Source organism: Thermobia domestica, chromosome 5 (genome assembly GCF_964235325.1).
Source record: "Thermobia domestica chromosome 5, izTheDome1.hap1.1, whole genome shotgun sequence".
NCBI lineage: Eukaryota > Metazoa > Arthropoda > Insecta > Zygentoma > Lepismatidae > Thermobia > Thermobia domestica.
Window position 1 is genome coordinate 237,003,785 of NC_137458.1, and position 27,448 is coordinate 237,031,232.

The window sequence follows — 27,448 nt, forward strand, 5'->3', positions numbered from 1 at the left end:
ATCCCATTGATTTTCATAGGAAATTATTTTTCTGATTTTGAGACCATCTGGAGTTTTTATTATAAGATTTTATTGATTTCTTCTTCAAGTCTATTTATATGCCGCTTGCTTTTACGAAATGAATTTGAATTATACGAGAAAGGATCATGCACTAAGGTTATATTTCTGGAGTTTAGTTTGTTATAGAGGAATAAGGAGTGTGTATGGCAACTGTGTAGTTTCAGCCACAGCGCCACCTACAGCGCTAGTTGTCAAGTAAACACAAATGGCGACTCGTTTGAAAAACTGGTATTGTGAAGAAGCTGATTTCTGTGGGCGAAACATCTATCCGCGGCTGAAATTCACTGAAAGCTGGAAGAGATTTATAGAGAAATTGTAAGGTCTCGTCAGCATGTCGCAGAATGGTGTCGAAGGTTTGCAGCTGGTAGAGAAAACGTCACCGACATTACTACGCTGTTGAAGCAGTTTCTCTGGGACATCATCAACCACCCTCCCTACAGCCCGGACATCGCTCCAAGCGACTTTCACCTGTTACCACACTTGACGGAGCATCTACGAGGCCGTCGCTTCTCTTCAGACGATGAAGTGAAACATTTCCTGACAAATGCGGCTGAAAAAACGCAAGAACAGGATTTTTATCAGAAGGGAATCTTCAAACTCATCCGACGATACAATAAGTGCCTTAACCGATATGGAGACTATGTCGAAAAATAATAATACTACTAAGTATGTACTATTTGTTGTATGAAATAATATGTACACATCTCATTGCAGTCTTTGTAACCTTACTTTCTGATCACTTCTCGTATATAAATTTAATGCTCATTAAATTTGATTAATGAATAATTTAATCATATATATAAAACAAAATTTAATCTTTACGAATAAGACATATTTTAAAACAGTTGAGTTGATTTTAAGTTTAACGTTCCCGTTCATCAACGAGGCTATATGAGACGTGGACCTACTGATTAACGTGAAATCCGAACCACAAGAGCTCCCGCCGGGAATCGAACCCGGGTCTTCCACGCCAAAGGCGCGTACGCTAACCGCATATTTAAAAAGACATCAAGAAGTCAGTAAATCAAATAATAACAACTTTTAAAAAATCTCACAAAAAATAATTCCCCATTCATATGAATGGGCCTTAAAAAATACTGTTTCATCATACTGTCAACGTATGATCAAAGCAAATTTAAATTCATTGTTATTTGATGAGTAATAAAGTTGAGACAGCATACAAAAACTTGAAATTTCTAATTTCCAACACTGAAATAAACATTTCAAGTAAATTGAGAACATATTACAAATTTTGATTGTACCGAAATCGTCATCCTAATAATCCTAGCAAGAAAAACAGAATATTCTGTTTATATCATGAACTATTTAGTTTTTGAAAACTTTTTACTATTTTACTTTAATACGTTGATTGTTCAAGAAACGTGTATTGAAAACGTGGAGTGACAATAAGGAAACTTCATAACAGCAGAATAAAATTAAAAAAAAAAAAATCTCTATACGTGTGACATTTCTAGATCATTTCGTGCGGAAGAAACCCATTTATTAGAAGAGACCATGCAAGGTCAGTAGGACAACCCTGCGTCAGATGGATCAATAGACTAACTCTCTATGAAGAAATATAATAAAATCTTACAGAATAATGCAATCCACTGATTATTATTAGATCTTATGCTACATACATATTGCTGAAAATAGAATACTATAAAAAACCAACTCAATAAACTCTCAAAATAAACTCAATATTTCATTCTGCGAACAACACAACTTACTAGTCACACAATAGTAAGCATACATTAGAACTATCTAGTCTACTGTACGCGTGGTAACCACAACTAACTTGATTAATTAGCACTTTATAATTACCTTATTTAATTATATTGATTTAAAGTGTTATGTTACTAATTATGTTCTTCACTTTATACAGATCTATGGTGGAGCTGAGTGGTAGAGCGTTCAGCTCTGACGTGTGCACTCTCTGTTCAATCCTAGTAATTGATTGGCAAACTCCTAGGGCGCCCTTTACGCTACAGGAGACGAATTATTAATTAAAGTGAATGATTAACAAACAACTGCTGGTATGAGAATTTGGGAGGAGACGGAAGAACCTCAAGAAAGCCCACAGGCACGATGCTGTCCACCACAAACTTGCATTGCCGGGAATCGAATCAGGGACCCCTCGCACTAGAGATAAGTGCTCTAACACTAAGCTACTATGTTCTCCGGAGCTGGAGTGAAAGCTGTATTAAAGAATAGAATTAATAACATCACGTTTATAAGAACTAAGTTTGTAAAATGGCTACATTATCCAGATATTAATTTGCACACCTCTATTAATATTACTCCGATCTATATATATAAAAGAGAACGCACAAAATCCTTTGTCCGCTCATCACGCTAATACGGCTGAACCGATTTCTTTCATTTTTGGGGGGTTGTTAGGATTTGGACCCTAGATGGTTTTTATCATATCACTTTAATTTTCAATTACCAGTGTCTTGAGATAATTGACCAATCAGGTGTCAATACGTACAAAAAATCCTTTGTCCGCTCATCACGCTAATACGGCTGAACCGATTTCTTTCATTTTTGGGGGGTTGTTAGGATGTGGACCCTAGATGGTTTTTATCATATCACTTTAATTTTCAATTACCAGTGTCTTGAGATAATTGACCATTCAGGTGTCCATACGTACAAATCCTTTGTTATTAGTTCATCATAGGTATAAAAATAAACGTATTTATATGCAACCCGCATGACCCTGTGACTCGGCGGGTTAACATAACTGACAGGCGCTATAAATCACTTGAAAGCGAAAAAGTAAAAATTATCTAAGTAACAAAGTTTATTGCGTTCCGGGATGACCGCAGCGAAGCGGGACGGGTTGGGGTGACCGCAGCGAAGCGGGGCGGGTTAACATAAATGACAGGCGATATAATGTTAACATTAGTGCAATCTTCTATGGTTTTTATCATATCACTTGAAAGCGAAAAAGTAAAAATTATCTAAGTAACAAAGTTTATTGCGTTCCGGGGTGACCGCAGCGAAGCGGGGTGAACGCTGCTAGTATCTTATAGAAAAGAAACGATACATCCTTAGCAGAAATATTTAAATTTAAGTTTGTTAAAATTTAAAGCTTGGAAACACTATTATTATTATTATTATTATTATTATTATTATTATTATTATTATTATTATTATTATTATTATTATTATTATTATTATTATACGCAAAAGATAATTTATTTTGACATATCGAGGAGAGCCCGATGATATCATTATCTCGCCAATCGTACCACCACGTGCTGCGATCACGCTAGCCAGTCGGATCCACCAGTTGAACGAAAAAGATTTAAATTGTATATTCCGGCATTCTTGCGTAATGTTTCTTTGATTCAGGCTCAGATATTAAACGTGAATTGGTCTGGCCCTGATCTTACGTTTCAGTTCAGAGATCAGAGACTCAATGGATTCAACGGGCGAATACCGAGGTATTTTTTACTTCAAATGACACTGTAATAGACGCTGAAACTGACATCTGGTATTGCCTTAGATTAGTGGTTCTCAACCTAATTCCTATCACGACCCCCATTTTATCACATCCTCTTGCCAGCGATCCCCTTATAATTTCTGGTTTGTAATAAGCCTATGTGGGAGATTTAATATAGGACCTACTTATTGCAGAGATTTCACGATACCTATCTATTTCTATAATAGTAGAATCCATTTCTTGTATATAGTGGATACAGTAACTTTCCTAAAAGCGAATGGATTGAAACCAAACTTGACCAGTTCATTCATATTACAATTATCGAAACTGATCCGTCATACTGTATCAAAATAGAGGACGTTTGAAAATTTTAAAACCTCATAACTCCCTTAATTTTGGGTCATATATATATATATATAAAAAAGTGATTTCTAATATTGGTTAAACAACTTGGACATTATTAAGAAAACTATTGAATATTTTAAATGACTTGATAATGTGCGTCACGAAAATTGAAATCAATCATGATCTAGCATCTAATTAGCTTTCACTTTTAATTGTATTTCAATATGCGTTTTGTTGCATTTGTATTTTTCTGGTATTTCAATATGCAGTTCTCATTAGTTTCATATCATACTTCTTTCATTTAAATTGGCTTTAAACAACTCTACACGTGTTGAAAACGTTTAGTAGACCTATATTTTGTTGTTCTTATGTATAAAAATAAAAATATGCCTATCAGAACAATATTCAAAATAATATTTAAAAATATTTTCCATTATTAGATTCTAATTATATTTATCTCTTCCACTTATCTTCGCGACTCCTATGAAACATTCTAGCTACCCCTAGGTTGAGAAACCCTGCCTTAGATTGTTGAAAAAGTGGTGGTTCTTAGACATGCCAAGAGAAAGAAACTTATCTAATACATTAATTCTTTTATAAACTTTCTGTAGCTGAATGAAGCTCCTCTGGTTGGAAACATTACAGATTCATGGCGCTACAGTAAACTTTTACGCGTTCATCATTGTGCCATGAACAACTAATTAATGATCTGAGACCATAGAAGGAACAACTCCGCGCCACATAATTCGTCTACCGCTATACATGGTTGTCACCAGTATTTCTTTCAGACAGGTTTTTGGGGGGTACTGTTCCCCTGGAAGTTTGAGAGTGTCCTCCCGAGGAGACCAAAATGATACGTCTATAATATAATAATAAATAGAATAGTACCGTATGAAAATAATATCTGCTCCTCCGAATATATATATACTAAATGTGCCTCCCCGGGGAACATTTTTTTTCCTAAAAGAAACACTGGTTGTCACAATGCATGTTCTGCTGCAAGAGGCTATGGCAACACAAGACCATCAACACAAGGAAAGGTTTAATCTTGACTAATCTCTCCAAAAGATCGATTTCAACTGGCTTTACTAACCAAAAATAATGCCGTAAACTCCTTCTTAGATTCTGGGTTCAATTGGATTTGGGGATGCGGAATTTACCTGTGATGTCCCTGCCGAAATATTCATACAAGTGAGCCTTGATGCCTAACCCATATGCTTCGGTAGAAATATAACAGTGGAATTTTCAGCAAGCGACGAACATCTCACCGGTCAATAGTCTAGTTACACACTTCTTTTAAGCATTTTCTTTTTAGTTTTTCTCTTGATTATACTACAATTAGAAAGTATTTTTCGGAATTTCAACACATAGTTTATATAGTCTACTAATATTTCAACTTCGAATGGATATGATCCTTTCTCTCTCTCTCTCTCTCTCTCTCTCTCTCTCTCTCTCTAGTTTTACGTCCCCCATTTACGCTCTTTAGGCCAAAGGAGACAGACGATTAATGGAAGTGAATGATTATGGAAGAATTGGTGGAATGATAATGTGTAAGGAGAGGCGAAAACACTAAAAAAACACAGGCACGATGTTGTCCATCGCGAACTCATATTGCCTGACATCGACCCAGGGAATCTTCGGACCAGAGGTGGACAGCATCATCTTCCTCTAAGACAATATGGCACCTAATACAAAGAGAGAAGTAAACAATTATTTATAACTGATATCTGCGCATTCGCTAATAGAGTATATTCCATGGGGAGTTTGCATCCCCCTTTCCTTCGCAGTTGGCCAGTGCCCTCCAGTAATAAGGTAAAGTTAAATTTTGATTACATATTATTCTTGTGTAGGGCACGTCCGTCAGTCAGCAAAGTGTCCTAGTACCGCTGCCTCACAGTTTGATTTTGCCACTTCGTCGCGGACAAAAATTTATAGTGTAAAAGCCTGTTCACTAAATATTGTTAAAGCATGAAACTGGACATTCCGACACTTTAAACAACAACATACAAAAATAGTGTGACACATATTTTCTTACTCGTAGCTGAATTTAGCTCTTCTGAAAAATGTTAGAAAAAGAAATTTATTCGTATCATTATTATTTCACAAAGCCGATGGAGAACTAAAATGTTATAAACGACGCGCATGAATTATTTTGATGACCTCCACAAGGTAAGCGATAGAGAAATCGAAACTAATCTACGCAGAAGGTAGGCATTCAGTAGGAAGCAACGTCAAAGTCAATGTCAGATTACAACACCTTCTTCCTCGAAGAACGGAACACATTGATTTTTACTCCCCTGACCACTGAGCAGTTCTTTCTCACAAATAGGCGCCAGACATTCTGGAGGGCAAGGATGGACGAAATTCAGTTCCGGGTACGTAAACACGAGCTAACTCTAAGAATCAAATAAATTGAAAAAAAAAAAAATGAAACAGAAACTAGTTTTACTATTTTTTTTATTATTGTTGTTATACAATATCTGTATATAAAGTCCATAAATTTATCAGATCTTTCATTGACCATTTGATTTATTACAACACATCTATTAGCAATGCACCAATTTCAATAGTAAATCTAGGTCTAGTAAGAGATGAGATGTTCATGTTCTCGCCTTTAGTGTGGAGGACCCACGTTCGACTTCCTGTAGGAACATGTTGATCAAATTTCATGTTAAACTGTCTTCAGAGCCATCCCGTCGGTTTGTGGGGAGTGGAGAAGCAGAGGCGGACTGGGCCGCCCGGATACCCGGAAATTTCCGGGTGGGCCCTGCCCTCTGCAAAATTACTTAAGATATTGCTCGATTAGTTATAACTAATTGAAAACTCCGTTCTCGTTCACAAACTGGCCCGAAGTGCTAGCGAAGGAAAGAGACCACTAGAGAAAGAAGGTCCCTGTCCATAGCCTTGTTTGTTGAAAAATCAATAAGACAATGAAAAAGTCTAAAAAAATACTCTACATATAAGTTATTAGCTCGAAAATGCAATCTCGTCCATAATTTATATATTCAATAATGTGATGTGTAATCGATAATGTATAAAGAGCATGGAGCTGATTCTCCTACTGTAAGGATACCGTACTAGACACGAAGTTGTTGGACGCGAGTGGTGGCGATAAATAATGGTCCTCTGAGTACAGTGGTGATGTCAGAAAACAGGCCCGAAGCCCCAGAAATCGGGTCCTGAAGTTTCGAACTTGGGTCCTTTCTATTCACCAATGAAATATGTACTTCTTGGACGTAGGAAGTGGCAATGGAAAGATCGTGGTCTCCTCAGCACAGCGGTGATGTCACAAATCAAACCTGGGGCCTGATGTCCCCAGATATCGGGCCCCGAAGGTATAAGGTCGGATCTTTTCTATTTACTAATGAAGCATGGAGTTTTTGGACGTGGGTGGTTGCATTGGAAAGGGTTGGTTTCTCCTGAGCACACCGGTGATGTCATAAATCTGCCCCGGAGCCCGAAGCCCAATAAATCGGACCCCAAAGGATGTTCATGCCATATTGTCCATGCTGTTTGCTCACAAAAAAAGTTTCCTTATTATCCTGAATGAATATTATTCAATCAAACATTACAAGACAATACTGCGATGCTTCATGTCAGTAAGGGATAGCCCAATTTATTTGATATCGAAAAGAAGGGATCTGAGTCCAAACATGTGGAGCCCTTATTCTTGAGTTTCGGGCCACGGGATCGATTTCTAACATCACCGCTCTACTCAGGGGACCCGGTTCTTTCCGACGCCACAACTCACGTTTCCAACTCCATGTCTAACACGATTTCCTTACTATAGGAGGATTTTCATGGAATATTCTCCATGATTTTATCCAACAGTAACACAGACATTACAATGTTGTGGGAATTAACAAGGAATTAGATTGGGACAATCCTTTTTATTGTAAATATAAAGTACACGGGAAATAGTGAACCCCAATGGAAATGCACCATTCCTTTCTTGCAAATCTTTATTTCTTATGATTTTTATTTATTTTATTTTTATTTTATTTTATTTTATTTATTATTATTATTATTATTATTATTATTATTATTATTATTATTATTATTATTATTATTATTATTATTATTATTATTATTATTATTATTATTATTTGTTTTCAAAACTCGGGTAGAAGAAGGCCTCCATTGCTGATGCAATCATAATCTTTTTAAAGTTTGAGTCAATAAAGAGGAAGGGGATAGCAAGATGGATTCTAATTCGGTACACCTAACAATAGTACACGAATATTGATGGAGTCCCAGACTCCAGACCAACTAAGTATTCATCAAGGACCTTAAAGATCATTCGCCGGGTGGGCCCTTGTACTCCCAGTCCGCCTCTGTGGAGAAGTAAATTGTGGGCCAATGATGTACGTGACTATTTTATATTCAGTAAATAAATGCTGCTCCAACATCCAACTTCGACTTTTCGTATTAATGATAGTGATATTCCGCTAAATATTTAAAACAAGGGACAGTAATAATAATAATAATAATAATAATAATAATAATAATAATAATAATAATAATAATAATAATAATAATAATAATAATAATAATAATAATAATAAATTACTGGTACATTCACTTGCGAATGCCTTTGATGCTCAATGTTTTATTTTGTTGAGCATATGACATCTATTTTTAGAGCTTAATAATCTACAAATTCATACGAGAAAGTCTGCTGTAGCAAAAATCTGCAGTTAATATCGAAAGAGATGTGTAATTCTGAAAATGGCTTTATTGTTTTCAAAGTATTCACCTTTTAAGATCGATACACTTTTGCACACGCTTTTGGAAGTTTTTTTCCACTCGAGCCTGCTCCCTCAGAAACCGCTGTTCGGAATGCGGCAACAGCTGCTTCAGGCGACACAAATAGCTCATTATGCAAATCTTATACGAACAGTGAGTCACTAATTTGACATATTTACTGGACGAAAATCAACAATTTGGTGCGCTGAGTGGGTACTGGTGTTGTTGTGGTGAAGAATAATGTAATGATTTGAATCTGCTTTACAAGATTCATTGATGACCTCTGGTAAACAAATTGTAGTATACCACTCACTGTTTACAATCCTTTGAATTAAAGTTATAGTTGCCACATGTCCGGTATAACCGAAGAAATAAGCAATCATTTGCTTGGCAGCACTCCTTGAACGGACAACTTTTGTTAGTTTCGGCTGATTTTGAAAGACCCAAATAGTGGATTGTTGTTAGTTTCGAATTCGTATAAATAGATCCAAGTTTCGTCTCCTGTAACGACGTAGTACACCAAATTTGAATTACCTCGATTGAATTTTTTGCGCATTTCTTTACATCAATTGACACGAACCTGTTCTTGAGATTCAGCCACGTTGTATGAGATCCAACCGTTTGAAAGTTTCCTTACGTTCAGGTGACCATCCAAAATCGTATGTATTGTTTTCATGTCAATCTGTAAGGAAGTCTCAATATCACGGTATGTCATATGCTTATATCTCCCAATCATTTCACGCACAGTATCAACACTACTGAAAACAATAGATGCGGATGGGCGACCTTCATGAAATTCATTACTAACAAATATGTGATCACGCTCGAACTCACAACAGTAATTGTACACAGTCCTATTTGATGGTCATTCATCCCCCAAAACCAAATGAAGTCGCTTGCTGAATTGTTTCGGTATGGAATTACATTTACAATCATTAAAAAATCATTGTCCGAAAATGTTCAAGAGAAATTTCCATTTCTTACATAATACTACTTCAACTGTTGTGAAAAATAAATAAATCGACTAAAACGTACAAACAATAGAAACAAATATAATTTAAACATACAGTAGAAACATCTATTCTTTCAAATTTTATAATGCGAAACACTAGAGCCAGTGTTAGTAGTGCTTTGCAGAAACTTTCCAGTATCCCTCATATCTATGATGCGTGAATTTTACTACAAAATTACCCCAGTGTAAAATGTTTGGTCTGGTATTTACAACAGCTACCTTTACTGTAGGTGCTGTTGATTTATGAGTGCATTTTCGACATTTATGGTACACGGTCTTAGAAAATTTTAGATTACCTCTAAAACGTCCTAATCTCAATGAGTTAAGGCAGGTTGTCACTTTACAAGACTCTTAAAGCTGTCATTAAAAATCTTGCAACCGGATCTTTCTATTTACTGTTTACACATTACAACTTTCTGAACGCAAGAAAGATATTTCCACCCATGCTACATTGCATTCTAGTGGACAAATAGTGAACCTCCTCATTAAAAACGTGTATTTTGGTGCGTTTCTCCTCTCTGTCCAAAATAATCCGTTGTTTCGGAAGCGGCGAAACTGGTTTTTCCTTTATGTCAGTAGGAGGGCGATAGCAGGTAGCAAGCAAGACGACCCAGAAAGTTGCACATGGTTTGACTCCTTGTAAGATGATAAAAATGTTGTATGTCCCTTTTAAGACTATATTTACATGGAAAAATATTTTAGGGTTGCAAGATTTTTTATGACAGCTACAAGATTATTGTAAAGTGGCAACCTGACTTTAGAAATTGTAAACGTGTTACCTTTCCTATAGTAATACTCTTTCCAACTATGGCGCGAACACTGGGTGAGCACCTCATTTGTCTAGCCCACGAGACAGCCCTGTATGTCGCAAGTTCAAGGTCTTGGACTTAAAATGGTTAATATTAAAATAATATTGTAGTATGAAAAACCTGCTATTTTTATGTATTGCAAATTAGAGGACCTTTTCGAAAATTATATCAGGTTGGTACTCTCACAAATCTACTCCGTATTTAAAGTCTCAAACCCATAATCAAAATTTAAAAAAAAATGAATATGGGATAAGAAACTGAATAATGGCGCTACTGGTATCCACATCATATCTGAAAGTATTATGCAATGTGGAACTTCAGTCTTCAAAACATCAGGTGTGATCACCCATGGAATGCACGCATTGATTTCCTCTCTCTCCTGTTTGTAAGTTATTACAACTATTCGACAATGCACACACACATAATGTTGACGACATTTTAATAATACATTATTACTAACAACAAGTATACAAAAAGTAAAATAAGAAATTTAGTCTATAACTTGTCATAAGGTGCTACATAAGCGAAACAAAGACGCCCATTTTTCAAAATCTACTTTGTCATTTATTTCTTACTTTTTTCTCAGCATAAATGCAGAATCACGAGGCGGAAGTTGATCATTTCTGGACTGACATCATTGTTGCCAGCTGACTGATAACTATTTAAAATTTAAAAAGAAAAGAGAAAATAAATTGCAAAGGTTACGAAATCCTGAAGTCTTCTTTCTTTCCAAGGAAATATTTGAAGAGTTAATTTATACACTTTATTACATGTTTCTAGTCCATTGAAAAAGTTTGACTTCATAACTCCCGAAAGGGAATTTTCAAAATTCAGGACTTTTCAGATATAGCTTACTAGAAATTTGGTAGGCAAGTAGTGGTTCCGAATTATTTTTGATGAACGCCCACCACATTACGACACATTTGTTTGATTTTTACTAATCTCTATGGCCTATATATATAAAAATGAAAGTCACTATGTTCGTGACTTTGTATCTCTTGAACTACAAAACCGATCTCGGATCAAATTTGATACATAGATGAGTTTCAGGTCTGGGATGGTTTACATGATTTCACTTTGACGGTGCAACTTAGGTGAGGGGGAGGAGGAATATATATATATATATATATATATATATATATATATATATATATATATATATATATATATATATATATATATATATATATATATATATATATATATATATATAAAATGAAAGTGACTACGTTGGTGACTTAATAACTCTTCAACCACACGACCAATCTTGATCAAATTTTCAACATAGATGAGCTTCGGACCTATGGGGTTCGGGATATATATAAATTATCGACAATAACCGATTTTAGTGTCGAATCCGTAGTTTTCGGGGTCGCTGAGACGAACAGTGACACTTCCGATGCCGTTTAAATCCAAATTCAGCCCTTTATCTCCAAAATGAAACATTCTCCCCGTGCGAAGAACGGGTATCCTGCTAGTAATAATATAAATTATAATAATGTAAGCCTATAAGTTTTATAAAGTACACAGAGAAAAATCCGTTCTCCGGACAGCGGTATATTGTACAAATTTACGGTATCGTCTTGCTTACTATAGAAATCAGTTCGGAGCATACGTTATCCGTATGCTACATAGGCACTGCCCTTAGATGTTACATCATGCCGTTGCAGGATGTCTGACATCTAACAGTTTTCCGTATATCATATACATATACTTATGTTACCTTCGTCGGCTATATGTTATATACGTCCATTTGTATGTGAGATCCTGACCGCCTACATTGTTTCATACAGAAAGTACGTATAGATGGAACACTTATACAGAAAGTATTATAAAACATGCGTTTTCAGTTATACGTCTGCTGTATATTTCTACGTTAAGTCCAAAAACTACAGGAATTACGCATGTAACCTATCTTTTTAAGTACGCCACGTACATTTTTTTTCTCAGTGTAGTGCTATTTGATATTGAGCAATGTTGCCACCGCTCGAGGCGTTGACTAGTAGTCTTTCTCAAAATTGATTTTAACTAATTAAATGCTTCACGATTTTTTAAATTCTAAAATTTCGCGACACACCGATTAGATATCACTGGTCCAAGGAATAAAGATTTGGTGGCCGAGCTTATCCAGACTCAGCTCGGCAACAGAGGCTGTTCTTCATAGAGATGCAAAAAAGCCGGCTTTTTTGAATCGATAGTTTTTTCACATAAAAAGCCGGCTTTTTTGGAAAAAAACCGAGAATTTTGGAAATTTTGGCTTTTTTCATTTTCATGATTTTTCTATCCAAATAGCTTTCTTATAGTATATTCTATAGTTAGATAAGATTTCCACGACCTGAATGCCATATTTAGCTCTGTAATTCACCATCAAATTGGATGGATCACATATTTTACGAATTAAAGCTAACATGAAGAATGTAGTATTTGAGGGCAATTTTACAGGTTATTTAACTTTATTTTAACTTTTGAGTTATTGACATTTTTTTCCTTCTCTAGATCATTTTAGTTTGTCATCCGTGTTTCATTTCTAAGAGATTAGTACTCCAGCTTCTAGCACGAAAGTTAAACTTACGTTTTTCTATACATCCGTCAAAGCATACGTTTTTCAATATGTCCGTCAAACCGTATTTCCACATTTCTGTTATACTGTAGTTGTGCAATGATTTAGCAATAATTTTCCATATACAACCTTGAATACCAATTTATACAAATAATCAATAGCGGATTTAGAAAAGTACTTTGGGAGGGGTTTCTCTGATTGTTTCGTTTTCTAAAAAGTCCTAATTTTATTTGGGAGCAGCTTGAAGTTTATGAGTACAGGCATAACTAATATTTCGTTTCGTTTATATGTTTAGCAATAATCTTCCGGATACAACCTTGAAGATCATTTTATACTGAGAATCAGTCGCGAATTTAAAAAAAAAAGTGTTTTGGGAGGGGTTATCTTACTACTAATGTTTAGTTTTTCTAAACATTCGTAATTTTTATTTGACGGGAGCTTAAAGTTTATGAGTAAAGGCATAACTAATAGATATTTCGTTCGTTTTAGACATTCCACAACTTTGGAGAACAGGCTTCAGTCCGAAAGACCGATCCTCTAACCTTCGCAAAACCGTCACTGCTGGTAATTAGTAATAATAACGATTTAAAAACCAGTACACGAACTATTTCTACATTCTCAGATGGAATGAAGGAAGGCTTTGTCAGAATGGTCGAATGCTGGGTTGAATCCCGGACTTCCCGATAGAAGCGCAAAAGCCAACCACTCAGTCACGTTTGTTGTGCAATTGTATTTAGCTTAACTTAAATATATATTTCGTAGTTTTTTTTTTGTTTTTTTTTTGTTCCGTAATGATATGTTGAATCCCTCTTGTTAAAAATTCAGAAACCTTGAGGACTGGGTAAACCGTGATGGTGGTCAAGGGCGCCCATGTTGTGGTTTCCAAGGAGGGGCAAGTATAAGCGACGTTTCAAAAATAGTTTCAAATATTGCTGTAACTAATGTAAAAATCCTATTGGATTTTCAATATTCTGAAGTACATTTTCCTCTAGGGGGGCAAGCGCCCCCTTAACCCCCCTGATGGGCGCCCTTGATGGTGGTTATAAAAAACTTGACTGTAGAATTTCAAGAATATACAGAACCATGTGCAGCCTTTAATTGCATCATACAAATCTAAGTATTTCTCTTATGTTTTATTTTAATTTTATTTTGTTTCAAAAAGAGGGTATGGAATATTTTGAAGTAAAAATACTACATACAATTTTGCTAGTTATTTGTGTATTTTTTGAAAGAAGTTTTTACTCTTAGGGTTGGCTCGTTTACACCAGCTGTTTTTTTTTTTTTTAATAACTGGTTTAAACTAAAAAAAATAAAAGAACAAAAATACGAATCGTGTGAACTTCATGGTGACGTTTCACATGTCAAACCATCTGCATTAGTCTTATTTCCTTTTCACCTTTTAATCAAGGTGTCCCATGTTCAATTCTCGGTCGAACCACAACTCTTCTTTCATGTGTAAACCAAGTACTCTTTCGGATGTCACTTTAAGCGAAAGTCTTCTCCTTGATAACCTCGGTATTACGTAAGGATGTTAAGCCTAAACATACAAAACGAAACCAAATTATATATTTCTGCATGCCTGTTGTTTTATGAAGAAGCGAAGGTTATATTGATTAATATATTGATTAATATATTGATATATATTGATTAAAATATATTGATTAAAATTGGTAAAATTTATCGATTGCCTACTTAGCTTCCAACATTAGCTTGGATTGGACTTTCAATGATACCTACATACTAAATTTGTAATTTAATACTGTACCTCACAAGTAAACCTTACGTTTGGGTGAATCGAGTTGCTGAATGAGACACATGTGAGAAAGTAGTACTAAATGTGGTCAGTATTTCAGTGAAATTGTAGGTGCGAAGCTTCAGGGGTTTAGGAGATACAGCTACCAGAACATCACATACAAGTACAGAATAGTCTTCATACAGTTGAAGGTAAAAGCTCTGTAAGACCTCTTGTAACGACAAAAGATGAATAACAGATATATGGGTACATATTAGAACTAGGGGAAGTCATATAGTAAGGGTATACCTGACGGCGGCCATCTTGAAATCCACCATTTTGAATTAAGGTTAAGTTTTTAAAATAGGAATAGCGTCATGTGATACATGATTTAAGGCGCAAATTTAATCAGAAGAACAATGGTGACGTTAATTTTGATTTACGCGCAATTGGTAAAAAGTTACAGGGAAATTAAATGTTGTTGCAGAATATGTATTAGTCCTTTACCCTACCTTGTAAATTTTGTGTTAATTATAATAATTAAATAAAAAGCAGGTGGATAAATATTAGGTCTATAGTAAGAGTTGCCTTGATGGCGGCCATGTTCAAATCCGCCATTTTGAATCAGACAAAAGTTTTAAACAAAACGCATAACATTGACACCTCATTAATAGCAAATTTTACCATAAATCCAACGGTATAACCATTTTTGCTTTATCATTAACCAGCATTTGTTATCGCATAAACAAGTTGCTAATTTAAGGAAAAATGACCAAAGTGGAATTGAGTCATAATTGAACTTTGGTCTTTTTTCCAGAAAAGTCCTCAATTAGTACAATCAATATGTAGTTCAGAAAAGAGTGCATGACTTGCACAAATGTTCTGCTCACAGTGAGCACACCTGACAAAGGCAATCGAGTTACACATGACAGATTTGTCGTTAACAACTCCGTCAAATTAGTAGTCGTAAGGAGTGATCCTTTTAATTTTGTGCTGGTTAATGATAAAGAAAAATGGTTATACCGTTGGAATTATGGTAAAATTTGCTATTAATGAGGTGTCAATGTTATGCGTTTTGTTTAAAACTTTTGTCTGATTCAAAATGGCAGATTTGAACATGGCCGCCATCAAGGGAACTCTTACCATAGACCTAATATTTATCCACCTGCTTTTTATTTAATTATGATCATTATCACAAAATTTACAAGGTGGGGTAAAGGGCTAATCCATATGCTGCAACAATATTTAATTTCCCTGTAACTTTTTACCAATTGCGCGTAAATCAAAATTAAAGTCACCATTGTTCTTCTGATTAAATTTGAGCCTTAAATCCTGTATCACATGACCCTATTCCTATTTTAAAAACTTAACCTTAATTCAAAATGGCGGATTTCAAGATGGCCGCCGTCAGGTATACCCTTACTATATGACTTCCCCCTAGTTCTAATATGTACCCATATATTTGTTATTCACCTTTTGTCGTTACAAGAGGTCTTACAGGGCTTTTACCTCCAACTGTATGAAGACTATTCTGTACTTGCATGTGATGTTCTGGTAGCTGTATCTCCTAAACCCCTGGAGCTTCGCACCTACAACTTCACTGAAATACTGACCACATTTAGTACTACTTTCTCATATGTGTCTCAGTCACAAACTCGATTCACCCAAACGTAAGGTTTACTTGTCAGTTTTAGAAAAATAAACACACTGCTGAACAAGACTGCACTTATTTAATATAAAAACACATTTACACGTGACGTTTCGATCTTCTATCCAAGATCCTCATCAGACGTACACTCACGTCTGATGAGGATCTTGGATAGAAGATCGAAACGTCACTTGTAAATGTGTATTTATATTAAATAAGTGCAGTCTTGTTCAGCAGTGTGTTTATTTTTCTGATTTTATTCGTAATACGTTGACTATGATTGTGTGTCACTCAGTTTTAGCGTACTGATTATAATACGTTGACCTTTAAATTTTACATGCAAATTAAATTTTACAGGATTTTCCCGTTATTGTTTTACATTTAAAAGAATGACGGGATTTTCCCGATGGCTAGGGCGGGAGTTTCTCAATTTAAGAAATTTACTGACCGGATTTCTTTAAGCTTATGGGACCTCTTCCAGCATAACCCCGTTGTTGAATAATAACACCAAGGCGAAACAAACTTATTTCTGTGAATATGTCATATAAATACATAAATCAAAATATCTAAATCAAAAAACCTGGTTTAAACCCCAAAAAAGCCTGGTTTAAACTGCCCCCCCCCAAAAAAAAACGGGTTTTTGGCATTTTCAGAAACAACCATGGTTCTTGCCAGCTCTGCTTACTTTTGTATATAGGAGGTTAAAATGCGTTTATTATATACATTGGTTAATCCTTTGGAATTCATAATGTAAAAATGTTGAAGTAAAATTGTTTAAAATATCTTTTCGAAATTCATGGTTTACTTTCAAGGTTTTATATTATTATCGGCATCAACCACTAAATAAATGACTTTCTGTGTTATAGAGAAGCGAAACAAAATCTGCTTTATCGATTTAAAGCAGAATTTTGAAAAAAGCCCAAAATTTCCCAAGCAAAAAAGCAAAGCAGAAAAAACCGAGTTTTTTTTTTAAAAGCCGGGTTTTTTTTTTAAAAAGCCGGGTTTTTTCCGAGCCCTTGCATCTCTAGTTCTTCAGCTTTGTCCGTAGTCGGTAGCTTCACAAAAGCTCTTTGTTGATTTCTGTCCTTAGCTAACTGGATCCAATTTCTACATTATATTTCTATTATTGTGATATTCATCTTAATATTGTTCTCCCATCTGCGCCTTGGTTTTCCTAATGATCTTTTATGGACTGAGTTTACAGTTAAAATTTTGACGGCGTTTTCACTTTCTTCCATTCTGGAGAGATTGTAATAATTTTGAACTTAATCAAGGTTGGCAGGAAGGAAATCATCTGCTTTCCCAGTAACTGTATTGTTTGTTTTATGAAGTTTCACGTCTCATAATTTTGTACTCTGTATCGAGAGAAGCTAGGAAAAACACAATTAACAGTAATGAGACAAATTGTGGAGAAATCGTAATTCAAGCCAAAGGACTGATTGTAAGTAACGTCAATTTTCAGTTCTGAGGTTACAGGAGATGGGGTCTACACTTTAATGCTGGATCTAAACTGCTACTGAGCGTAAGATATTTCTATCCCCATCCGTGATGACTCGTACAGAAGGTGTACAATGACAATTGAATTCAAGGCGGGATTCCAATCCACAATATACCCAGTTTGTACTAGTCAACCTAAGGAAAAGTAAAATGTAAGAAACAAATCTAGTCTACTAGTCTTCAATATCGTTATTCTTTGTAACAGAATAGGTATTGTCTCTAGTCTCGTTATGTGCATGCAATGGCTTTTTTTTTTTTTTTTTTTTTTTTTTAACTACAGCTCGGTATCGAGTCTCATTTACATTTTCTTAACTGTAATTTTCAGATCATATTGAATCTCAATTTGAAACAGAGTTAGCTGAATTGGTCTTCTTATTCTATCAACTTTGAGTAGAAAAGTTTATAATCCAGTACTAAAATGTCACCGAAATAATCTTGGTGGGGAAAGTAGTATTTCTTCATGCATTTGTCAATTAAATACTTGGCTCGGGCAGTGCAATATTTTTGTTACAACAAGTGAGTTTTGTTTTACAGTGTGAAACTACAATAGACTACCAAACTATGGGGATTCACTACTCAAACTTGAAGTAGTACATCTATAACTATTTGTTGCAATAGATTAATAAGATCAAAGATAGAACTTGTTCCTACACGCTAAATCCATATCAGAAATTCATTTCTTGTTATGCCTTACTGTTTCTGTTCTATGGCGATAAAGATTGAAACCGGAAATCGTTAATTTGAGCCTCTGTCAGTTCGAATGTATGGTTAAGGAAGGAGATAAAAACCTACACATGGGAAGCTGAATCGATTGAAAAAAAAACTCTTACCGTTTTTGCTCTACAGAAATCAGTATTGAAACCGGAAGTAATTGTAAATGTCAACAACTTCCGGTTTTGGTAGAGTGCTGCGTGATGGGATGGTATGTTCTGTTGTCACTGAATCGATTAGAGAAAACTGCTTGTCGCTATATATTGCCCTCTTTTGTTCTATGGCAATAATTGTTAAAATCGGAAATGGTTAATTTAAACAACTTTATCTAATACCATATTGTTCTTTGGCGATAAATGTTGAAACTGGAAATTGTTTGTTTTAACCACATCTGGTTTGAATAGAGGGTTAGCGCAGAAGATGGAACCAATTCTTGGGACGCTGAATCAATTGCAAAAAACTGCATCTCGATATCTCTTACCGTTCTTGTTCTATAAAAATTAATATTGAAACCGGAAATATTAGTAGATTTCAACCACTTCAGGTTATGGTAGAGTGTCCGGGATGGTCATGGTGCGTTGCCTTGAGACGCTGAATTGTTTGCAAGAATCCGCTTCCAGCTATTTGTTACCGTTTTCGTTCTATGGTGATAAACGTTGAAACCGGAAATTGATAATATAAACCACTTGTGGTTTGAATAGAGTGTTAATAGAGGATATAGGACATATTTTTGGGACAATAAATCGATTGCAGAAAACCACATCTCGATACCTCTTACCGTTTTTGTTCTGTAGAAATCAGTATTGAAACCGGAAGTAATGTTAAATTTGAATGCCTTGAGGCGCTGAATCGTTTGGGAAAATCCCTTCTCGGTATTTGTTCTATGTTGATAAACGTTGAACCCGGAAATGACTAATTTCAAGCATTTCCCATCGAATAGAAAGTTAACGGAGAAAATGGACTTATTCTTGAGGGGCTAAATAGATTACAAATAACCGCATCTCGACATCTTTTACCGTTTTTGTTCTGATGCCTGTCGACGGAAAGAGACAGACGAACAAAGCCGTTCTGTAAGATTCCTGACACTTACAATATGTACAGCATACTTTGGAACCAGTACAAACACTGTATTTGATCGGCTGAGACGAATATTTACATGCCTAAAATTTTAACAATTCCTTACTTATTACGAGCACGCCAATGGACGAAAGTGTTTCTTTCCATATGTAATCATTTTTATATGTAATTTTCGAAATAAATATCTTATATATATATATATATATATATATATATATATATATATATATATATATATATATATATATATATATATATATATATATATATATATTAACATACATGCTTACATTGTCGAAAGTACATTCTGTGTGAATCGAGAACAAACCGCCTATGGTTTGAACTTTCCTTAACTACAGGTATCCACCAATCATTTCCACACATGGAGATGCCTTTAAAACCTAATAATTTTATGATATAACTCAAAAAGTTTTTTTTTTTTTTTAATACAGAGTATTCACAAGATTAATTGAGAGTACAAAATATAGCTGCCAAACACAAACAAACAAACAAACAAACAAAAAAAAGCCAACATCCTCGGAATTTTCTCAGGGGCTCACAAGTAAATTTTAATTTGTCAAGTATGCCATACAAAAGAGGACTTCCTTTCGTTGATTTGCCGCTTGTTCTTTTACTTCATTTGTTAACGCAAATGTAGTGGAAGTAATCCTCATTCAAAATTGAACCTTAGAGCACATTGAAAAATGACAATGTCTTCAGCTAATGATATGTATTCATATTTATTTGCTCTACGAATAACAAAAGGAAAACCAACTTACTTGCGTTCTACTAGTACTTTCTAATACAAACCAAATTGCTTTTCTGTATTATACTGTGCATGTCATGCAAGCTTCTGTTGCATTTACTGTTGTAGCTGATCAGCTCTAAAAAAGACATCACGGAAGTATTATCTTAAGTGTAATCGTTGTTAGCGTGTCTGCATTCATGTTCTGACGTTTTGTTAAAACAAGTTCTCCTTTCATCCAATGTCCAATAAGCATGGTATCACGATGCACAAAGCAAGGCCAATTATGATAACACTGCATGACAAACTCAGACAATACGACGCAGAATAATAAAAAAAAATTCTATCCACAAACTAATACAAGTACGACATATGTTATGTTTCAGATACTGCGATTGATCGATTAGGTGGGAATGGCAGCATATTTGTTTCATGCCTTGAATCCTCACATTTGAACAAAATATAATACGGAAGAAAGACTCTAGAAAAAAAATAACATGACAAGCATTTCTTCATTGGCTTATTCTTGCAAGGAAATGTTTAGTAGTAGTATCTACGTAACTGTAAGGAGTATCTGTTTCATTGTTAGAAGCAGGGAGGTACACAGGGGGTGAGTCCTGGGTAAATTTAGTGAAATTTTTCCTCTATTGAATTTGGAAAGTAAAATCAAAAATGAAATCCTTCAGTTTAACGTCCCACGATTATGCCCTTTTTAGGCTAAGGAAAAACTATGATTAAAGCAAATGAATGATGATGGAAGAATTGGTGGGACGAGATGTGGGAGAAAACGGAAAGAAAACCTACGGACACGGTACCTCACGGAACGGGAAGGTACGTACGAAGGACTTTATTTCGGAGATTCCAAATTCAATAGAGAGGGACACGGTGCTGTCCACCACAAACTTACTTGGCCGGGAATCGAACCAGGGGCCCCATGCAAAAGAGGTTAACGTTGTACAACTGAACACCGTGTTCCTCTCTATTGAATTTGGACTCTCCGAAATAAAGTCCTTCGTACGTGCCTGGTTACGAGTATGTGAGTGTCACTGTTTGTAGAACGGTATCAACAATACTATAGTGACCGTGAGGACTCGTGAAGCTTGGGATCTACGTCACTCATATAACTGCTTTGCCTCATGTGTGATGCATCGGAAGAATTTGGTACCGATTCGTAGAGCTGCTTTCCGAAAGCACACTTGAGACAACGTGAAACAACAGAAGTATAACAACAATATTGCCAAACTTAGAAGATATGACAAACAAGCTATAGGAAAAGAGCACTTAAAGAACACAAACACTAACAATTATTCAAATTAAATGGAAACAATAATAATAATAGCAAAAAATATAAAACAACAAGAACAGAAATGAAGGAAACGAAACGAAACTTAGCGGCAATCAGACAGCACTATACCCTCAGATGTTCTCCGTATAGCGCGAAAGACGACACTAGCAAAATTTCATGGATGTGGATTGACGATCTTTTGGTTCTATTAGGTGGTGAAATTGGTAGATCTAGGTCAAGCTTCACGATTCGTTGCGATCACTATAGTAGAGAAAATCTGTTAGTTACTAGTCTATTTTTTTTACATATGTAGTACGTATATAAATAAATAAACTATATTTTATAGCAGAATAAAAACTCCCAATTAAGAACATACTTTTTAGGGCCATATAAGTTAGCTAATTTCTCTTCTTTTTTTTTTTTCGAAGACTACACACAGGAATTTAACCCAAATATGTCATTTAGTTCAGCTTGATGTCATCATCTATGAACTGATATACAGGGTGTTTCAAAACAACACCGACAACGTTTGGGAGGTGGTTCCTGACACCAAGATAAGACGAAAAGTGTAGACCAACCTGGGTGCACAAATGCTTCCTTTCGGAGTTATAGGCTGCCAAAAACATGAAAAAATTAACTTTAAAAGTTGATAGCTCCAAAACTATGGGACCTATCGTAGTTGGGTCGACTTCACTTAGGAATTAATATGTGCACTATCCAAAAACATACTCTCAGAATCCTAAGGTGCTCACGCAACGATTTAAAAAAGGGAGTTTGGCTACGGGTATATAATTTGAAGTACTCACTTTGTTGCGGAAGTACTGCAGGATTCTGAATCATGGATATTTGCATAGGGTACATACTAGTTCATAAATAAAATCTTGACCCGACTACGGTAGATCCCATAGTAATGGAGTTATGGACCTTTAAAGTTCATTTTTTTCACGCTCTCGGTAGCCTATAACTCCGAAAGGAAGCATTTGTGCATCCAAGTTCATCAATACTTTTCGTCTTATCTTGGTGTCAAGAATCACCTCCTAAATTTGTCGGTGTTGTTTTAAAACACCCTGTGTTTATCAACTTTGGACATTATTTTACTTAAACATAAATTAAAGCTTAAGAGTTAATTATCATTTTGGGCTATATCTCATTAATTAAACTATCATCTTATTAGTGTCATAATGAAGAGTTTAATGAAGGTAATACTAAAGGATCATTTTCGTCTTAATAGGTAGCGTGGTTCCCGTACAGCATCATTTTTTAGGTTACCAAAATTATTCGCTTTTCATTATTGTCTCGAAAACTACGCATGGTGTTTTGCACTTGGCTATATAATTTTGTACAGCATAATGAGATCTATTAAGTGACTGCAGAAGAGACGATGTTATTGTCTGCAGAAAACAGTAAAAAAAAATCTATCGATTGGTATTTGTCTCATGTTTGAACATTTTTCGTTAAACACTAGTAATAATGTAGAAATTGTAGAATTTTATTTTGTAGTCGAAGTGATATTTTCAATTGTTACTCCAATTTCAGTTGAGGCGTTCCCGGTAGTAAGAGCGAACTGAAGAAAGTTACGTGCAATCTGAACGCTTCTAAATTACATTTGAGGTGTTCGAGTAGCAGAGGCGCACCGACAAGGGGGGGGGGGAGGGAGTCCACTGAGTCCGGACCCTACCAAAACTTCTTAACACAACATGCGTGTCTACACTTTCTGAATAAAGCTATACTTGTTTAACAGGGAAATGATTGATGTAGCATCAAAATTTGATCTTGCACTTCGTCTGTTCTCTTTCTCATATATAAAAAAAGGTTAATCAGTAGGTCTACATCTCATATAGCGTTGTGCTGAAAGGAAAGCTAAACTGAAAATCAAATCAAATCAACCTAGTTCTATCACTTTTTTCTGAAATATATAGCTTCATTGGATACAAAAACTAATATATATAAACATATTCAAAAGTCTCAAAATGGCGTCTCGAATCTACAGTGTTCAATCGTTAAATTTTTCTACATTTAAAAAAAAATCGAAACAAGAATAATATACTAGGAATTCTATCTTAAAATGCTCTCATAGATATTCTATACAAATACTATACAAATAAGTACTTCTTTCCAAAATTTAATACCTCGTGAAATATTTAATATGAAAAACGAGAGTAAACTTTAAATTATCTCAAATCGAACTTCAAAATAGAGGTTATTAACAACTTACGAAGGTATAGTTCGGTAGTGAATACGCTACGAAAGAGATCAGTTAAAGGTTTGCTTAGTTTCGTATGTTATTAATAAAGCACTGAAGAATGGACAGAGTACTGTATTAACATTTGTACACATAACTTTAGAGACAATTAGTTTTCCAAGATTATTACATTGAACTCTGATTCCCATTCAATGAGTGACAAAACGGAAATGAAGCAGTTGCACCTTCTATCGGTTTCATATTTTATAGGTGTTAGTGTTAGGAGCTTAAAAATCCGAACTTCTACACAGGATTTTCCTCTTATTAACAAAATAGTTTTCCTGTTTCTTTAGCTTTGGTAACTGGAATAGCGAAAAATTACAAAACAGGATAGTGGTATTTTACAAAGGAAAAGAAATTCTGTTCCCCTTCTATTACGAAAACTGAAAATGCTCTCATTAATTCAATTACTTACGACTTTTCCTAGTTACATTATACGTAGAAAGATTTCAATTACACCTTATTCTACACTCGGAGTATTGGCCAGTGTTAATTCATTCTAAATTTGTGCAAATATAAGTCCTTGAATCGAGATTGAAAAAGAGATGCATGACTTATTGCTTGCTGGATCATTGTACCATTTACTTCTTCATTCAATTTAGTTTTATTGCCAACTCCAGTAAGTATATTTTATGTATACTGTGCGCAAATAATCTAACCAACATATAACGTTAGGCCCTATTTCGTGTCTTGATACAGAAATGTTAATAGACGTAGATTTCATTTATACCCGAAATCGTTTTGAAAATGAAATTGAGATTTACGTCCCACGGTTATGCCGGTTAGGCTAAAGGAGACGGTGATGATGAGTAATGAATGAAATAATGGAATGAAGAAAGTGGGAGGAAACGGGAGAACCCCGAGAAAACCCACGCACACGGTGTTTGACCACCACAAAGCGAAATCGTTTTGAATAAATCGCATGTTCTATTCAAGGTTGTTCACTATAGGTAATTTGAGTCCAAATACTTAACCGTACCTGAGTCAAAATAGGTTGGTAGAACAACATATAGTAAAATAAAAGAGTGGAATGTAACACTATTAACAGAAGTGTTCCTAGGACCCCTTTATGACGTCAACTCCATCTCTATTGGGTTTGTCACAACTTGTTAAAGTATAAGAAAATATAGTGTTTCAGATTTTGTGCTTTGCGTTCTTATGAAACAGTGGTTATGAAGGACTACAATCCGATCCACGACCAGGGCTTGTGTCCGGACCAGTTGCCAGATGTACATACAAAGACTGATCCACAAGACGTCCGAGACTGATCCGCAATGGACAACACGACATTCCGGGATCATCCGAATTCGCTCCCGAAACATCCACAAAACCTTCACGAGATATCCATATGTCAGCTAATATCCAGGAAAACGGGATATTCAATAGCAACTCAAAGGGATGTCCACTGGTAAATCGTGGGATAATGTGGTCTTAGGTATGTCCGGTGTGGGATTTCCCTGGGATCTCCTGTCCCATCCGGGACGTCTCGTGGACATCCTACGTGGAAATCCTTTAGGACGTCCCATGGAGGACATCTATGGGATCTCTACTCACTGTCCCGATAATCCCGAGAACTATATGGGATAATTGGAATCAAAATGGGACGCCCTAAGGACGTCGTGTGCTATGTGGGTTATAAGCCATTTCTCACCGTAGTATGTCGCATCCAAGACGAGCATTTCAGATGTAGCTGTTAGTCCATTTTACACTGAAAAGTGGCACAAAATATACACAGAACAAAGAAGAAAGACCAATGAAAAAAGAATATAATATATACAATAGCACATCTAGAAGGTTTATTTGGGGGCGGATCATCAGAACGATGAACAACAAAATCCCGGGCGCTCGCTAGGTCACCACGGCGAATGAAAATACGAGTCTAGCGCCTAAAAAATTTAAAGACAAAATATTAAGGCCTATGTATTATATTGTATTTGTGTTATTAGGCTCCTAGTATTGAGAATTGGGCCTAGATCAGAAAAATAGACAACCATTGTGAATCATCTGCTAGATGAAGATCTTCCAACTCTTTTTTTTTTTTTTCAGAAATATCTATCTCAGAGACAATTCTTTTCCACGTTACTTTGCTGTGTTTCTTGATTTTCATCACATCATCTTATATGAAGATGGTTCCTAGTTTCTCCTTCTGACGACGAGGAAACATCATCAAACACATGGAAAGTATATATGATGCTGCAAATGTAATTCTGACGAACTATTTTCTCCTTTCTCTCTCTGTACCTTCTTTCACTAAATCTATAATATTCTTTCTCTTGTGCTGTTTGCATCTGTGTGTGTCAAAGCATTGCACTGAATGATAACTATAAAGTTTATCAAGGTATAAACGTGTGAGCATCACAGAAAAGATAAGCTACATGTTTCTGTTGTGAAAGGTTGTCAAAATTTAACCGAACGAACCTGTGAAACTTATCGTTTAGAACATAGAAGATGCTGCTCAGTCCAAACAGTGTTTTGTTAAATCTTTTTGTACAGTCTATTTTCTAGTGTCTAGTGTCTAGTGTACGAACAACTAACTGTATTATTTTTTAATATGGGGAGACGAATAAACATGAAATTATATTTGAAATATTCAAGACATGGTACCTTGATTAAGAAATGTCACACTAGGAATCAAACAAATGAATGTTCGAGCCCGAGTACTAGACTTCAACTATGAAATTCTGCAGTAATGGTGCAGGATCAGAAAAGTGACACCCAGACCTAGACAAAAATCTGATCCAAATGACCCGTTCCATCATGGGCAACACACATGCACAGAAATTTATTTCGCTTTAAATGGCCGAGCGTCAATGCTGGGGAGGGGAGGTCAATTGAAAGATTCATTACATTTACTTTTGAAAATAAAATTTTGTTGTTGATATTCAAAGATCAGCATCCTTTGTCATTTATAAGACTATATGAGATGTGAACCTACAATTTAAGGCGGGATCCGAACCACCGTAATGTGTTTAAATCTCTCCTACTGAGAATCCATCCCAGACCCTGCACCATTCGAGATCAGTTTTAACAAGAGATATTTGAGGATGAGAAACCAAAAGATAAAAGGAAATTTTTTAAATAGTTTAAACGTACCGTAAATCTCCTCCTTACTCTGCTGTGTTGTAAAATAGTGCACTAAATGAATTTAAAGACGGTGACACTGCCTTTGTAAATATTATTCTCAAGTCTCAGTAATATTTTTCTACCTCAATTAAGCAGGCTGTTTCTACATGCCATTTCACACCGGTGACCTCACCTCTTCAAGTCAACATAGCCTAAAGGCTTCGCGAATGAAAGTATGTCTGGTTAAGCGTCCTACGCGCAGAACAGATGGTAAGCCTCAAAGAACAATAGCGAATTAGAGAGTACTTCCTTCAAGGGAAAAAAATATACGAAAAACGTCATAAACATTCTGATTATTACTGGCAGACATCTTGTCGAGCACATTGAGTGCACTAAGCTAAGCAATTTTCTTGATATAAAGAGTGGTAACCAAAAAGAATGTCCAAATGAAATGAGGAAAAGTCGTAG

General features: G+C 35.4%; 1 protein-coding gene across 4 annotated transcripts in view; it reads right to left on the reverse strand.

Moving 5' to 3' along the window:
• LOC145686466 (high-affinity choline transporter 1-like) overlaps nucleotides 1-27,448 on the reverse strand; it is a 153,919-nt gene that overhangs the window by 50,989 nt on the left and 75,482 nt on the right. The window contains exons 1-2 of one of the 4 annotated variants that reach the window (XM_081759803.1): nucleotides 27,011-27,193; nucleotides 529-610 (exon numbers count right to left, since the gene is read on the reverse strand). The exons of 2 other annotated variants lie outside the window; for them this stretch is intronic. The gene's annotated coding sequence lies outside the window, so the exon portion shown is untranslated. Of the gene's footprint in view, nucleotides 1-528; nucleotides 611-27,010; nucleotides 27,194-27,448 lie in introns of those variants that run through there. One more of the 4 variants, XM_081759802.1, reaches the window with a different exon arrangement.